The sequence below is a fragment of the Hippopotamus amphibius genome, chromosome 7 (assembly GCF_030028045.1).
Source record: "Hippopotamus amphibius kiboko isolate mHipAmp2 chromosome 7, mHipAmp2.hap2, whole genome shotgun sequence".
NCBI classification, from domain to species: domain Eukaryota; kingdom Metazoa; phylum Chordata; class Mammalia; order Artiodactyla; family Hippopotamidae; genus Hippopotamus; species Hippopotamus amphibius.
This window is the reverse complement of record NC_080192.1, coordinates 118125980-118143267: the sequence shown is the minus strand read 5'-3', so window position 1 is coordinate 118143267 and position 17288 is coordinate 118125980. Positions and strand designations below refer to the sequence as shown.

At 46.0% G+C, this 17288-nt stretch overlaps 1 pseudogene; it reads left to right on the top strand.

The window, feature by feature from the left end:
• The first annotated feature begins 4417 nt into the window (after positions 1-4417).
• On the top strand, positions 4418-7416 carry LOC130856330 (tyrosine--tRNA ligase, mitochondrial-like; annotated as a pseudogene).
• Positions 7417-17288: the final 9872 nt, after the last annotated feature.

The following is a 17288-nucleotide window of genomic DNA, read 5'->3' as shown; positions in this document are numbered from 1 at the left end:
AGAACGAGGGGGAAGGGACAAATTAGGGCTGTGGCATTAAAAGATACAAACTACTATATATAAAATAGATACGCCACAAGGACATGCTGCACAGCACAGGGAATTATAGCCATTATCTTGTAATAACTTTTAACGGCATATAATCTGTGAAAATACTGAATCACTACGCTGAACATTCTGAAACTAATATAATATTGTAAATCAACTATATTTCATTTTTTTTTTAATTTTTTGGCCACACTGCACGGCATGTGGGATCTTAGTACCCTGACCAGGGATTGAACCCAGGCCCCCTGCATTGGAAGTGCAGAGTCTTAACCACCGGACTGCCAGGAAAGTCCCACGTACTTCAATTTTTTAACAATTAAAATTAAAATATTTTTAAAAATCAAACCATCCGAGGCCAAGAGCACAGACTCTAGAGCCAGGCTGCAGGTTCAAATTTCAGCTCTGCCATTTCCTAACATTTGGGCCTTGAGCCAGTTACTTAGCCTCCCTGTGCATCAGTTTCCCAGTCTTCAAAGGGTAGTGATAATAATACCTACCTCAAAGGGCTGTTGTGAGTAAATCCATGTATGTTAAATACATGTGAAGTGCTCAGAACAGTGATTGACAGCTGTGAAGCATTATATGTTAGTAAATACAATACATCTGTTTTTAAGCATTTAATTTTTAAAATAAATTTACCAGTCATATATATTGCTCCTTTTACTTTTCCAAGGGAAGTAAAGTTTATTGAAATTCCTCAATAAACTGTCTAGAATTTTTTTTTGCATCTTTAATGGAGAACTTGTCAGTGGGGAAATATGACACAATAGATCCTGACTTCCTCCCCCAGCTCTGCTCCTGCAATGATGCGCCCTCTTCTGGCTGATTCTGGATGGTGACCCCCCTGGAGTCTGAGGCACAGAGGAGCACAAGGCTTGCCTTTTATTGAGGGCAGACTGGGCCAAGTGCCAAACGATCTTAGGACTACCTCCTCCAAGAAGGCTTCCGTCATCCCTCGGTCCAGGTGAGGTGCCCTTCTTTGCCTCTTTCCCTACAGTAAGTAAGCACTACCTGAGGGCACCCTCCTCACAGTCCACTGAAGTTCCCATCTTGTTTATCTCCCTGCAGGATGGCACCTGGTGAGAGCAGAGTTTGCCTTGCTCTCCTTTGTAACCCCTAGCACAGTGCCTGCCACATCATTTGTTAAACTGAACTGGGTTTCAATATCACCCTGTGAATAGAGGACCTCATGCCTGAACAGAGAGGAAGAGATGAAAGAAGAGGGGGAAAGGGGGGTACACACAAATGCCATCTGCAATTTCACGGGGAGCCTGCCTTGCCCATAAAAACTTAAGTCTGACCCCATTAAAAGTATGTTGTCTAATTCCCCTCAGTGTATGTTCCTTACTTTGCTCCACAATCATTTACTGAAGATGCCCCTGAAATACAACTGTGCCCTGCAAAAACTTCAGACTGGTGAAAGAGATAAGCCCCATCAAAGTACACAATCAGGGACTTCCTAGGTGGTCCAGTGATAAAGAATCCACCTTCCAATGCAGGGGATGCGGGTTCAATCCCTGGTCAGGGAACTAAGATCCCACTAAGCCCACGTGCCACAACTACTGAGCTCATGCGCCTCAACTAGAGGGCCTGCGTGCTGCAAACTACAGAGCCCAGGCACTCTAGAGCCTGCGAGCCACAACTAGAGAAGAGAAAAACCTGCACACCACAACTAGAGAGAAGTCCACCTGCTGCAATGAAAGATCCTTCATGCCTCAAGGAAGATCCGCATGCCACAACTAAGACCTGAAGCAGCCAAAAATAAATACATAAATAAATAAAACATTTTTTTAAAAAAAGGACACAATCAACAGTGAAAAGGCAAACGATGGGATGGAAGAAAATATTTGCAAATCATATACCTGCTAAGGGGTTACTATCCAGAATACACAAAGAACTGAATAATAACAACATCAACAACCACCACCACCAATTTTAAAGTGGGCAAAGGATCTGACTAGACATTTCTCCAAAGAAGACATACAAATGACCAACAAGCATATGAAACAATGCTCACCATCACTATCCATTAGGGAAATGCAAGTCAAAACCAGAGTGAGATAATACCTCACACCCATCATGGTGGCTACTACCAAAAAAACAGAGAATAACAACTGTTGGCCAGGATGTGGAGAAATAGGAACCTTTGTGCATTGCTGGTGGGAAAGTAAGAGTGTAGCCACTGTGGAAAACAGTATGGAGGTTCCTCAAAAAATTAAAAATAGAATTACTATACGATCCATGTAAGGCACTAAATGTGTTTCCCCCTAATTTTCATATGTTGAAATCCTAACCCCTATTGTGATGGCATTTGGAGTTGGGGCCTCTGCGAGGGGAGGTGATTAGGTCATGAGGGCAGAGCCCTTATGATGGGATTAGTGCCCTAATAAAAAAGACCCTACAGAGCTCCCTCACCCATTCCTCCATGGGAGGACACAGCAAAAAAGATGATCGTCTATGAACAGGGAAGGAGATGTCACCAGATGCCTAATTGCCCTGATCTTGCACTTTCCAGCCTCCAGAACCATGACAGATAAATTTCTGTGGTCTATAAGCCACCCAGTATATGGTATTCTGTTATAAAAGCCAAAACAGACTAAGACAAGTCAGCAATCCCACTTCTGGGTATAAATCCAAAAGAATCCAAAGCAGGATCTTGAAGAGATATTTGCATACTACTCTGCTCATAATAGCACTATCCACAATAGCCAAGAAGTGGAAGCAACCCAAGTGTCCATCGACAGATGAATGGATAATTAAAACATACGTTTACATATGATAGAATATTATTTAGCCTCAAAAAATAAGGAAATTCTGACACATGCTACAACACAAAGGAACCTAGAGGACATTATGCTAAGTGACATAAACCAGTCACAAAAAGTCAAATCCTGTATGATTCCACTTACATGAGCTATCGAGAAGTCAAATAGAAAGTACACGGAGAGTTACTAGGAGCTGGGGGCAGCAGGAATGGGAAGTTGTTCAATGGGCACAGAGTTTCAGTTTTGCGAGATTAAAAAGTTCTGGAGATTGGTTGCACAACAGTGTGAATATACTTAACACTGTACACTTAGAAGTGTTTAAGATAATAAATATTATCTTTTTTCCCACAATTTTAAAAAAGAGAGAGAGGTCAGGTGCAATAATAATTCTAAAGATTTTATATAGGATTCTAAAGAATAATGTCAACTAGTTGGGAGATAAAAACATGATTTTTGGTCCTATAATTACTCTCCAACTAGTCCAAATTGACCCATCCCTCTTTTCCTAAATAGTGGGTCCCTTAATCACTTCTTTGCCATATGCTATAGCTTTCCAGTCACCTTTTATCATTTCAGATTTAAGACTGAGTCTGTAACCCAAGAGGACCCCATGGTGCCTTCCTGGGTCCGACCCCCTCCCCACCCCACCCCACCTCACCCCACCTCACCCCACCCCAACCCCCCATCCACACCCCACCCCAACCCCTATCCTCCTGGTCAAATCCATCTAAGTATATGATTTGCTGCAGCAAAAATACTTTCTCTATAATCTTCCTGGTTTGCGATCTCACAGTTAAGTCAAGACTTTTCAAATTTTTAAGATTTTGCATAGCTTCTACCATACCGAGATCTCTGATTTTGTTTCCACTAAAATTGAGGTAGGTAAGATTTGGACATTTCTCTGCCAGGATTTCCAATCCTCCAGAAATTATGTTGTCATTAAATTCCAACTTTCAAAGTTTATTTAAGCTGGGCAGCTGGGCCAGTGAACTTCATTCCACATTAGCCGCATTCGGAAACTCTGGTTTTTTAAATGCATCATTCTGGCTTTCAATCTCCCCATTGTTCTTTCACAGGGCCGGTATTACCAGAAACAGATCAGAACTAGATAAACTAGTGCTCGATGGCCAATCAGGGTCACAGTTCCCTAGCACGAGAACAGAAAATTTCCTACCTACTGTTCCATACAGGGGACAGACGAGCCTCAGGCTTAAGGGGATTTTCCCAACACCATTCAGGCAGTACCAGAAGGAGGAAGGACTCCTCAGCTCAGAGGGGGAAATCCAATTAAAGCGGTACTCCGCACAAAACCAGGTGACAAAGTCTTACATGCCGCCCCCCCAAAGGAAAATCTCCAATCAAGGCATCCCAGTAGGAAGTACACCCTGGTGTTCCTCACACTCGAGATTTTGCCACTTACCAGAGACGTCTCACAGATCAGACAAGACCAAACCACACCAGCACGAGAGCTGCTTCAGCCTCAGCCTCTTCTTCTTCCTCCTCCTCTTCCTCATATCCACCTCAGATGAAGGTGGACCACCTTCATCTTCATCATCCTCATCTCCATCCGCATCCTCATCCTCTCAGTCTGGTGCTTCGCAAAGATGGCGGCACCCATGTTGCTGTGCATTTCCTGGGGCCGGTGCTTTGGTACCCGAGGAGGGTCATGAGTCTTGACCCTGGGTGTGCGTGAGGCCCACACGGGTGCTCGGGGCTTGCTAGTGGTGCAGAAGTCTCGGGCTCCGACCCAGGAGTTCTTCCCAGAGAAGGGTATGAAGACACAGCTCCCAGACCTCTTCCACGGTGGCCTGGCGGCAACTTTCCCCAGACCATCTATTTGTGGCTTCGACCGCACGGCTGACTCGCTTCACGTGGGGCATCTGCTGGCTCTGCTCGACCCGTCTCACTTCCAGCGAGCGGGCCGCAGCGTGACGGCGCTAGTGGGAGGCGCCGCAGTGCGCCTGGGAGACCCGAGCGGCGGTACCAAGGAGCGCGAGGCGCTGGACGCAGAGCACCTGAAAAGCAACGCGCGTGCCCGGCACCACGGGCTCAAAGTCCCGGCGGCTGATAACCACCAGCTCTTCACTAACGAGCAGACCCAGGGCAGCTTCACCATGCTGGACACCTCGGCGTGGTACCAGAAGCATCACGTGGTGCACCTCGTAGAGGCAGTGGGCGGCCGCTTCCGCAGGGGCACGCTACTGAGTTGGCTGAGCGTACAGACTCGGCGCAAGAGCTTGGAAGGCCTGAGTTTGGCCACGTTTTTAATACCAGGTACTCCAGACTGGTGATTTCTACTACCCGTTCCAGGCTTATGGATGCCGGGTCCAACTAGGTGGATCTGATCACCTGGGCAATATCATGTCCGGATATGAGTTCATCCAGAAGCCGACTGGAGAAGACATGTTTAGAATCTGTTTCTCTAATTACAGCTGGAGCAAAACTGGTAAATTCTGCTGGCAATGCTGAGATAAGACATCTCCATTTAAATTGTAGCAATCTTTAAAAATTATTTTTGACTGCATTTTGGGGTCTTTGTTGCTGCACGGAGGCTTTTCTCTAGTTGTGGTGAGCGGGGAGCTACTCTTCTTTTTGATGAGCCGGGTTTTTCATTTCTGTGGCTTCTCTTGTTGCCCGGCAGGGACTCTAGGACCGAGGACTTCAGTAGTTGTCGGTGCACGTGCTTAGTTGCTCCCGCAGCCTGTGGGAACTTTCCCAGACCAGGGATCAAACCCGTGTCCCCTGCATTGGCAGGGGGATTCTTAACCACTGCACTACCAGGGAAGTCCCTAAATTGTATCAATTATTTGTCAGGCAGTAAGATGATTTGGTAGGAAGGTGCCTGAAGCTCTTCGCTTTTCTGTCCCTTCCAGAGGTTGACCACATAATGCAGCTGCATGTCAAAGAGTCAGAAAAGAGGGGCTGTCAGAAACGACTTGCTGTAGAAGTAACAAAGGTTGTTCACGGACAAGAAGGACTGGACTTTGCTAAAAAGTGAACACAAGCCCTTTGTCATAGTAGCATAGATGCACTAGAGGTCATGTCTGATCAAACTCTTTTCTTGACCCTGGAACAATCATCCTAGATACCTGCCACTAAGCAAATGCCATTTCAGGTGGTCCCGGAGGGTATCAGATGGTAACAGAAGGTGGAGTCAGTATAAATCACAGACAAGTAACAAATTCTGAGTGTTTTAGTTGTTGGACAATATATTCTTTTTTTTTCCTTTAAGAATTTTTATTGAGATACAATTGACATACAATAAACTGCATATATTTAAAGCATACAATTTGTTTTTTCTCATCAGTAATGTATGTATGGCAATCCCAATCTCCCAGTCCATCCCACCCCAACCCCCCTCCCCCACCCGTTTCCCCACTTGGTGTCCATATGTTTGCTCTCTACATCTGTGTCTCTATTTCTGCCTTGCAAACCAGTTGATCTGTACCATTTTTCTATATTCCACATATATGTATTAATATACGATATTTGTTTTTCTCTTTCTGACTCACTTCACACTGTATGACAGTCTCTAGGTCCATCCATGACTCCACAGATGTCCCAGTTTCATTCATTTTTACAGCTGAGTAATATTCCATTGTATATATGTACATCTTCTTTATCCATTCATCTGTTATGGACATTTAGGTTGCTTCCATGTCCTGGCTATTGTAAATAGTGCTGCAGTAAACACTGGAGTGCATGTGTCTTTTTGAATTATGGTGTTCTCTGGGCATATGCCCAGCAGTGGGATTGCTGGGTCATATGGTAACTCTATTTTTAGTTTTTCAAAAAACCTCCGTACTATTCTCCATAGTGGCTGTATCGATTTACATTCCCACCAACAGTACAAGAGCGGTCCCTTTTCTCCACACCCTCTCTAGCATTTACTATTTGTAGATTTTCTGATGATGCCCCTTCTCACTGGTGTGAGGTGATACCTCATTGTAGTTTTGATTTGCATTTCTCTAGTAATGAGTGATGTTGAGCAGCTTTTCATGTGCCTCTTGGCCATCCATATGTCTTCTTTGGAGAAATGCCTGTTTAGCTCTTCTGCCCATTTTTTGGTGGGGTTGTTTGTTTTTTTGATATTGAGCTGCATGAACTCTTTATACATTTTGGAGATTAATCCTTTGTCTGTTGATTCGTTTGCAAATATTTTCTCCCATTCTGAGGGTTGTCTTTTCGTCTTGCTTATAGTTTCCTTTGCTGTGCAAAAGCTTATAAGTTTCATTAGGTCCCACTTATTTATTTTTGTTTTCATTTCCATTACTCTAGGGGGTGGGTCAAAAACGATCTTGCTGTGATTTATATCAAAGAGTGTTCTTCCTGTGTTTTTCTCTAGGAGTTTTATAGTGTCTGGTCTTACATTTAGGTCTTTAATCCATTTTGAGTTTATTTTTGTGTATGGTATTAGGGAGTGTTCTAAGTTCATTCTTTTACATGTAGCTGTCCAGTTTTCCCAGTACCACTTATTGAAGAGGCTGTCTTTTCTCCATTGTATATCCTTGCCTCCTTTGGACAATGTATTCTTAAGAATGGACTTTGGTCACTTAAAATAGGAAAAAGGAACTTCTACATTATAAAATTCCTTCAGCTGTGATGAAAAAATCCTTCTGGTGGTTCAAACAAACATATCCACCATTCATTCTCAAGACATACGAACTCACACCTTCACTTGAGGCAGACGGGGATGGGGAGATGTGTCTCAAACAAAAGGCAGGCATGGGACAGGGGAGATGTGTCTCAGGAAGGCCCCATAGGGGCCTGCTCGGTGACACGAGGACAAGAAGTCACAGGACTTGTGGGCAGCACTGCTCAGCTACATCAGACATGCATGAAGAGGGTTATAGATAGGAGGTTGGAACATGCCCAGCCACACCCAGGACTCTACTTCCTGTCACGTTTGGCTCAGTCTGCTTTGAGGAGGGATAAGCCCGCCGTGTGGCCCTTCTCAGGACCCATGGGTTAGCACAGGCAGATCAAGCTGAGAGCACTGAGATTTGCTTGTGCTGGCAAGGAGCCATCGGCCTTGAAAACAGGGTCCATTTATGGTTTACCTTTTCCTTTGTCTCGGGACATAAAATTAGCAAAATTTCTCCTGCAGCCAATCACAGTTTTCTGTGGGCTTCAGGCAGAAGTGCCAGCTGTCTCTCCATGACTCAGATCACTCCACACAGCTCATTCTAACCTGAATGACACTGGCCAAAATGCACTGGCCATCTGTCCCGCCTGCTTTGAATTCCCATCACTTCACAGCCCGATCTGAGCAGAGGCAGGCCCGCTCAAGGAAACAGAGCTGGAGGTTAGCTCTGACCCCTGACTCGCCATGTGATCTTGGACAAGTTAGTCTGAACCTCAAATTCAACAGAAAAATAGGAGTGTGCCCTGAGGTAGGATCAAATGAGGGAAGTGACATGTGTGAACCTGCACTGAAAAGTGACAAGAGACACACAGGTGAGAAGTAGTGATGATGACGTACATCCTTATACACTGAATGCAGCGTCTCTCCTCCTCTGGACACCTGGAGGATGTTAAGTGCGTAAGAAAGCAGACGGCATTTATGTTCCCGGGAGAGAGGCTGTGCACAAAGACATGATAAATAATCCTTCCGGCTCAAAATAAACACTGGTGTCACAAAAACACTGCTCCCAGCCCCCCTGGTGTTTCGGGTCCTCCCTTTCTGTGTTTCTACCTCCCTGCTCTTTCTATTTCTATGGCACCTGTCACCATGGTTTCTAGACACTCAGATAAACACGTTAAGCTGAAAACAGAGTCATATGTGGGAAGACACACTCCTTATTTCCCGAAGCTGAGCTGGGAAGAGGAGCGACTGGGGGATCGGACTCCCCAGATGATGGAATCTTGAGATTTCATGTGGGAGAAGAGAAGCAAACACCAAATACATATCAAATGCCTACAGGGTGTAACACCTTATTAGTTGCCTGGAGATTCAGAGTAATGATTCCGTGTTTCTTGCCCTCAAGGACTTATAGGCTCTAAGGCAATAGAAGACTCTCCAAATATACTGCTAGCATAGGAACACTGGATTGCACCAGGGCTTGTCCTTGCCAAGGGTAGATGGATATACATACAGCTGAGAGCTCACCTGTGGAAAAACACCAGCTCAGTCCAGAAGTGAACTCTGTCTCGTCTCATACTGTGCCAAGGGCATCTGAAGTAATAGATGAAAGCCATCACTATGGAGATGTTTTGGTGGCGGGGGGGGGGGGGGGGGGGGCGGGGATGCATACAGACCTGCAAAATGGAGCAGTCAGAGCGTGTTCCAAACCAAGAGATGCTTCCTGTATCCCATCACTGGAAGCTGGCCCCTCTTGAGCCAGAATTTCTAAAAATCTCACATAACATCCAAAGAGAAGTCAGATCCTTTGTTCTAGCTCCTATTCTGCCACTATGTCATTAGATAATCTAAAGTGATTGCTTAATCTTGTCTGATAAATGTGGAGTTACAGACCTTCAGAGATGGATAAAACCCTAGCACCTTGCCCATATTTTACAAACCACAAGTCAGAATATATTTGATAAAACATCCTGATTCTGTTTCCCAGATCAAGAGGTTTTCAAGGGGGTATGGAGTGAATATGGGCATACTGGAGTTTCTGGGACATGTGATGGTTTAGAGTCACCATCACAGGCAGAATTTTGAAAATACGACTGTTCCAGAAAGCCTGAGACAAGGGATGGCAGGAATGGATGGCTTTCCAGCAGGATGTTCCTTCCCAGGGCATCACCATGTGGTCAGAAGCACCTCCTTGAATATCTCCACGGGGGCTAGTTTTACTATTGAAGCAAAAACATCCACTTCCTAGTAACTTATCCCTTGGTCCCAATTTTGCCCTCTAACCCTATACAGAAAAAAATATCTTCTCTTCCATGAACATCCTAAATATTTAAAAGACAGACTGATCTTTGCATGTCTTCTTTATCCTAAACCAAACATCCTTAGTTACTACAACTGTTTATTGTTTCCCAGGCTCATCATCTGGGATTACCTTTTAGCTAACTGCATGTTAAGGGACCAAACATCTTTTTAGAGAGATGGTTTGACCAGAGTTGTGGCACACTTTAGCCACAAAGGGAAGGTCAAGGCTCCCTTAGTCCACCCTAGGAGAGGATGCAGCTGGACCTGGTTGAGGGTACAGAGTTGGGCATTCTTTTGACCTCTTCCACTCTCCTTTTTAGGATCTCCATCCTGCAGAAGCACATGCCTCCAGTCAAAAGGACCAGAACTTGCCCCCTGTGTGACGATGGAACTTGCCCTTGCCAGCAGGACCAAGGTGAAGCCAGGAGATAGGGAGTGGCTGGCCTAGAGCTCTATTCTAGGCCAAGAGAAATGCTGTGGTCGCTCTGCCAGGCCTTCTCATCAACCAAGTAAAAAGGTCAGATAAAGGGGGCCAGAGAAGTTTTTCACAAAGAGTTTGCGGGAAAAGGAGTGTCTGAAGCTCACCCAGCCATGAGGGCTGGCCAAGACCCAGCCACCTCCATCTCCATCCAACAGAGTAATAGCTGACAACCCACAAAGAATAAGTATACTACAGTGAGATAATTCCATCCCTTGGCCCAGGTGCTGTGCTGCTATTAATGCAAGCAATCCTGGCATTTACCTTTTTGACCAGTTTCTCTATCAGCTCACATCGAACCCATGGATTACAAGGGAAAATATTTTCCTAAATAAAAGTAAACCTAGATCCTGCAAGGTTTAACATCAGAAGAAGAAGTCAAAGAGGAAAGGATGATTATCTAAAGACCCCCGACTCCATCACTAACCTCTGGGTGCTCTCACTTCAGTTACCAAGTCAACACCGCAGTGGTACCCAGGGGCTACAGCCTTCTGTCCCAGCTCTAGTCTAAGAGTAGAACCACACCTTCCCCCCATCTGTTGGTTTTCCCTTGACTCTGCTAAGAACAAGTGGCATTGCCAGTGTGGGGATTGGCTCCAACATAGTTAATTTGTCCCCAGAGTTCACAGCTCTAATCCAATTCACTCGGTATCCGAGAGACCTGTACATTTGCCCAAAGGGTCTGAAACAAGTCTTCACTAATCCCTCTTGGGTCCCTCATTTCTACACCATTCTCCAGCCCTGCCCTCAAGAGTCCCCTCATTGGCAGTCTTGACATCCTCTGTCTCTATACAAAGTGAGATCACTGGCTCTGCAGCCTACCCAAGTATTCCCTGCTCAGCTCTCAGGATCAGATTTGAGAAATGTTCCTCCTCCTTAATAGAGTGATGTAATAAATGACCTTACCCTTCAGATAGGACCCTGCCTTTTCATGGAGAAGGGAGCCCTTAAGCACAATAACACAGTATTCACAAAGTAAACGAGATGGCCAGCCTAGTCCCGGGCCAGGAAAGGCTCCATAGACTTGGACCTTCACTGAAGTATCTCCAGGCAGATCCAGATGAGGGGCCACGATGGAGGGGCTTCCTTCCCTCGGTGGCACCCAGGACCTGCTTCATGTAACAGCAGGTGCCAAGCAGCATGTGGCCTGTGTCCTGCAAGCTGAAGAGGACCCGGAAAGAGCGTCCTTCTGGATATACTTAGCCCCAAGGCCGTGCAAAGCCCGGGAAAGGGAGCATGTGCCACGGAGGGCTTCCTTCAGGTTCAGGTGGCCAGTGACGTCCTGGAAAGTCACCTTGTGCAGGTGGAAAGTTACGCAGGTCTCACTGATCTTGGCAGGCTTATGGAAGAGGGAGAATTGGTACTTAGGCCCCTGCTCTGTTGGGGGGGGGGTGCACCTTCTGGAGCACCATGCCCTCTGCCAGGGCCCCAAAGTACTCTTCTGCCGGGAAGGGGCATTTTCCTCCAGCGCCAGGGGGAAGGGCCGGTCAAGGAGGTCCTCAACTCTGCAGCCAGATGCCCTTCCACTCTGGTCGACAACGCTCACTCCATAGGTCAGGGCTCTGGGCGTCATCACACTTGCTCTTCACAGGCCTAAGATGGGCTGTTGTGAGGGGGAAAAATTATGTGCCATAACCCCAGCTTTAATACCCTTTCTGGGAAGAGGTGAGGATACAAAGACGTATGCAGGTGCCTATATGTACAAATACATGAATTTTAAGTACTCGGAAATGTTTTGGGGCTCATTTTCAGAGCCCTTAGGCAAAACCACCCCCTCAGGTGGTGCCCACTGCTCGAAGGTGGAGCGGGTTCTGAGGGGAGCCCTGCCTCGGGCTGGGAAGGCGGCCTGGCGGCCTGGCTCAGCCAGCGTCTCTGGCCCGGGACCAGATCGGCCTCTGGAGGCCCGCTCCGCGGGAAGAGTTAAAGGGCGCCCCGCCCGCCCTGGATTTGTAACTGCGAGGACTTGGACACCCCTCTGCTTCGTCCCCGCGGCGGCCGGGCTTCTGGCCACCAGGTGGCGCCACGCGGCGGATAGGGCGCCGCGAGTCCAGGGACGGAGGACGGCGGGAAACTGGCCCCCTGAGCCAAGCCGCCGACCGCAACTCCGGGAGCTCGGTCCCACCAGCCCCGCGCCCGGGGCCCAGGGGGACAGGCGGCTTCAGCAGAATTGCTGAACAGTCTTGCAAAAAAAACTTTTGCACCCCATCCACCGCTCGCAAATCAATTTAAAAGTAAAAAGTAAATTGATAAAGTAAGCTGTTGGCGACGGTGTACAGAAGAGCTTGGATACAGGCAACAGCAGAGGCGCTGTTTCAGAAGCAGCGTGGGTTCTGGAGTCTGCGTTCAAATCTGCCTAACGACCTTGAGCATGGTATTTAACTTGCGTATCGCCTCATTGCCTCATCTACAAAGGCCGGTAATTTACATAGAGCTTACCTCACGGGGTTGTTGACAGGAATTAAATGAATTGATACACTACATACACGTGTGTGTATTTAATATATGTACAGATTAAATTATATATACATATTAAAATACATATGTATATCTATACATTACATAAAATATATAATCACATATGTACATAATATAAAATTGTGCCAAGCACACAGTGAGCACTGATAATGTTAGCTATATTTTACATTTTAGTATGCAATTTCAATGAATTATTTATTTTTTAAAACATCTTGCATTCAAACAAGACAAAGTCATACCTTTGGGGGGTTTGTTAACTTTTTATATGGAAATTTTCAAATGTTTACAACAGTAGAGAAAATAGTATAATGAACCCCTATGGACCTATCACCTAGTTTCAATAATTACCAACACATGGCCAGTTCTGTTTCATCCTCTCACATCCTCTCCTCCAGTCAGCTGCAAATCCCAAATCTCATATCATCTCATTTGTAAATACGTGACTATTATACAGTACTTTTAAAGCTCTACGTTTATTGAATATTGTCTCCATGCACAAGCTGTTGTAGTCATCAGTTCAGAGATTTCCCATAACACAAGAATCTTTTCCACACCAGCATTTGACATAGAAATTGGAACGGAATATTGAATCAGCAGCAGTTTCTTTGCTGGAAAAGTATTTCCACCTCTCAAGAGATGTGTTTTCTCTCCAGATAGAACATTGTGTTCAGCCCCTGGCTCCCTCCCAGTGAGCATCCAAAGACTGCTCTGCGATATGGTGACCCAGCCCAAGCGGAATTAGCGCAATCCGGGAAGGAGACCTCTCCTCATTAGTCGGATTCCTGCACTCAGAGCAGGATATGACCCATTTTAAGAAGGCAACCACTTTTCCAGATACTTGTAGTATATACACCCAATATTTCCGGGGGACACAGGGTGGGGATCATTGGAACCACTGTCTCCTAGAGTGTTCTTTACACAATGCCAATGTCACTTTCACACTGAAATTTTAACCAAATTTTTCCCCTCAAGGCATCTTGGAACTGTGTTAACATTTTAAATTATTGACTTGATTTGCACGTGAGCATGCGCTCACGCGCGTACACACACACACACACACACACACTTTAATATGTAGTTTAAAAAGGCTAATTGGATTCCCTCGCTGAATCAACAGTGTTATAGAAAACCTTAGTGCTGGGGCGGGGTGGGGGGTTGTTTTTGTTTTTGTTTTCAGCGTGCCACGTGGCTTGTGAGATCTTGGGATCTTAGTTCCCCAGCCAGGGATCGAACCTGGGCCCCCAGCAGTGAAAGCTTGGAGTCCTAACCACTGGACCTCCAGGGAATTCCCTCTAGTGCTGTTTTTTTGTTTTTTATTTATAAAGTAGGCATCTGTCTTCCTCTCATTCTCAAAACAGGAAAAAATGTGAGCATGTTAAATCAAGCCGGGAGATTATCTAGGCCTAGGGACAGAATTCCCAGTCTCTCCACTCTCTCTCAGCAAGCTGAATGAGTTATCACAATTATGCTTTTGATGCTAGTGGCCCCTTTTACTGATCATTATTCTCTGGTCTCTGAGGGTCTCATAATGATCACTTTCCAATTCCACTGGCCTCTGCACCTTGGGGATGAGACTCCTTAGGGATCAAGAGAGCTGAGCAGCAGTTGACTCTCTCCTGAGTCTGCCCTTCTATCAGGCAACTGGCATGAAAGGCAGAGACATGAAGGGCCAGAGAAGCTGTCTTTTAGGGACCAGGACCTTCACACACTTCCAGGAGTGCGGCAAGGAGGTAACCATTGTGTCCATAGCAGTTGGCCAATGAACTGAAGCCCAGATCAAGAACTCCTCAAGATCCTTTTCTTCTTTTAAAATCCAAACTTTACAATCTTGATCCTTCTGGTAGATGTAATCATCCCCTTCTTCCCATTACCATGGTAATTTGGGTACGTTTCCTATACCTTTGCATTAGATTTGTTGATATACTTTCAGCCTCCCCACTAGATAAGAAAGATCAGCTCATTTATCTTTTAATTCCTCAGCAACCAGCCTCATAGAAGGTAGGTGCCCAAGAAACATTAGTTAATTTGATGATTCAAATCACAGGGGCAACTTGCTATGCCGGGACTTTGCTCTCTTGTACACTGTCTGCAACATGGTACATGTTGGATTTTTTTTTTTAAGTCATTCAAAATCAAAATTTTGTTTGTTTTTAAATACAAATGCTCCAGATCCAAAAGCTCCTGGCTAAGGGAGGGATGTGCTAGCTTGAAGGTCCACTGGGGTACTATTAACTATGAAACTATAAAATCAGGAACTACCAGAGGTAGAGCTAGTGAGGGAAGAGTGGTTACAGAATGTAGGTCTTGACATCTGTCATCTATTTTCTCCTCCTTGGAGTCAGTCGCCCTCGGGCTAAAGTGGAATGGCCTGCCTTGGTCACTCACCTACAGTAAAATGTGGAAGAAAGTCAGAACTGACCTTCCGAGCTCAGAGTCATCCTGTTAGAAGCAGTCCTTCTCTGCGTGAGGGCAAAGCCCTGGCAACAAGGCACAACTGGAAGGTGTTACAGCCCATGGGCTTAAGGGTTAGAAGCAGGCATCCCTCTGCTGACTGCATGCACTCTGAGGGGAACTGTTTCTCTGGCTGTCCCTACCAGCTCAGAGTTTGGCTGCCTTTCTGGAAGTGTCCCTAACTATAGCATTTCTTCTTCCACCCTAACGCACTAAGGCTTGCTGCATGGGACACACTGTGTGGCTCCATGCTTCATTTTCTGCCATGTCCAGCTGGGACAATTGCACTTCTTTTGAGAAGACTGTGTACCCTCAGTAAGACGGTGTTAAAAAGAGCTTAGATTTTTTGATGATGGCCATTCTGACCAGTGTGAGGATAGACCTAGAGTCTGTCATACAGAGTTAAGTAAGCCAGAAAGAGAAAAACAAATATCGTATGCTAACACATATATATGGAATCTGAAGAAATGGTACTGATGAACTCAGTGACAGGCAAGAGTGGAGATACAGAAGTAGAGAATGGACTTGAGGACACGGGGCTGGGGTGAGGGGCAAAGGGGAAGCTGGGACAAGGTGAGAGAGTAGCATAGACATATCTACACTACCAGCTATAAAATAGATAGCTAGTGGGAAGTTGCTGTATAACAAAAGGAGACCAACTTGATGATGGGAGATGCCTCGGAGGGCCAGGACAGGGAGGGTGGGGGGCAGTCGCGGGAGGGAAGGGATATGGGGATATATGTGTAGATGCAGCTGATCCACTTTCGTGTATCTCAAAGACTGGTACAAGAGTGTAAAGCAAATATATTCCAATAAAGAGTTTTTAAAAAAGGGGGGGGGGTGCTTAGGATAGGCTTTGGGCTTGTGTTCAGTGATTCTGGAGAGGGTTCAAGGAAGTGGGGCTCTGCTCTGGATTGGATGTTGTCAGGAAGCAGGGATGATTCTAGAATTGGTACCTTACTCCTTAACTAGGGCAGGAGGTACAAAGCAAGCCCACAGCTGTAACTGGTAAAGAAGCCAAAGTCACTCCTGGTACCCAGGATAGGGGAATGTTCGGTGGCCATTTTTGCAGTCTGGACAATTTCTTGGTTTTGATTATGGTCAGATATGATTCCAGAGGGGTCTTGTTTGTGTCTCGATCCATCAGGGTCACAGAGTAGTCTTGTCTGTTCAGTGAGATGGTATTTAAGCAGAGTGTGCCCCAGGCTGGCCGACAGTGCTGGGCCGGATGTTCTTCCGTTTCTCACTCTCGCTCCACTCTCTTGATAGAGCCGCCATTATGGCTCACAATTTGATGTCCCCGATCTCCAACCCTCCTTCCAGCTCCATCTGGGCCCTGGGTCTTTCCCTTCACTGAATTTCTGCCTCCCACACGCAACTTAGTACTCATTGTATGGGGACCTGCCCACGGAGGCTGAACCCACGTAGAGGGCCCAGGCATTTCTGAAGAGTGGGACCAGCCTGGGAGGGTTGATGTGCTCGAGGAGCCCAAGCAGGCCACCGCTGGTGACCACACAGCAAAAGGTGACGGGTGAGGGGGAGGAAGGGCACTCCTCCTTCCCCAACAAAGGTGCTGCTGGGACCTCGGGAACCAGAGAGAAGAAGATGCCACCTTGCAGCTCTGGCAGAGCGCCAAGCACAGACAGCGCTGCCTCGGGGCCTCGGGGCAGATGCCTGCCTTGGGTCTGTGCTAAGGCCCCACCCCAAACAGGAGAGGGCTGGCTCCCAAAATCACCTGGGCGAGTTCTAGTGCAGAGCTGGGGGTACTGCAGAGTGAAAGATGGAAACATATGAACCAGCCTGAGGAAACAAATTTACCCTTTTTGTTTGTTTTACAAAAACAATAAAGAAATAATGCACACTTATCATAACAATTTAAACAAATCGAATTACAGAAAGATTAAAAAAGTAAAAATAATTCTCTCTTCCTCTTCTGTCCAACCCAGTCCTCTTAAAGTAACTGGTGGCAGGATGTTTGTGTGTATCATGCCACACTTTTTTATATTTACTTATACAAACACAGAATTACCTATTTAGAGTCTCAGTTTTGTTTTTTATAAAAGCGTGATCATTCCCTTCATATTGTGCAACACTTGCTTATTTCCACTTGACAATATGTCTTCTGCCCCTTTCCAAGTCAATACATATAAATGTGATTCGTTCTATTTGATGACTACATAGTTTTCCA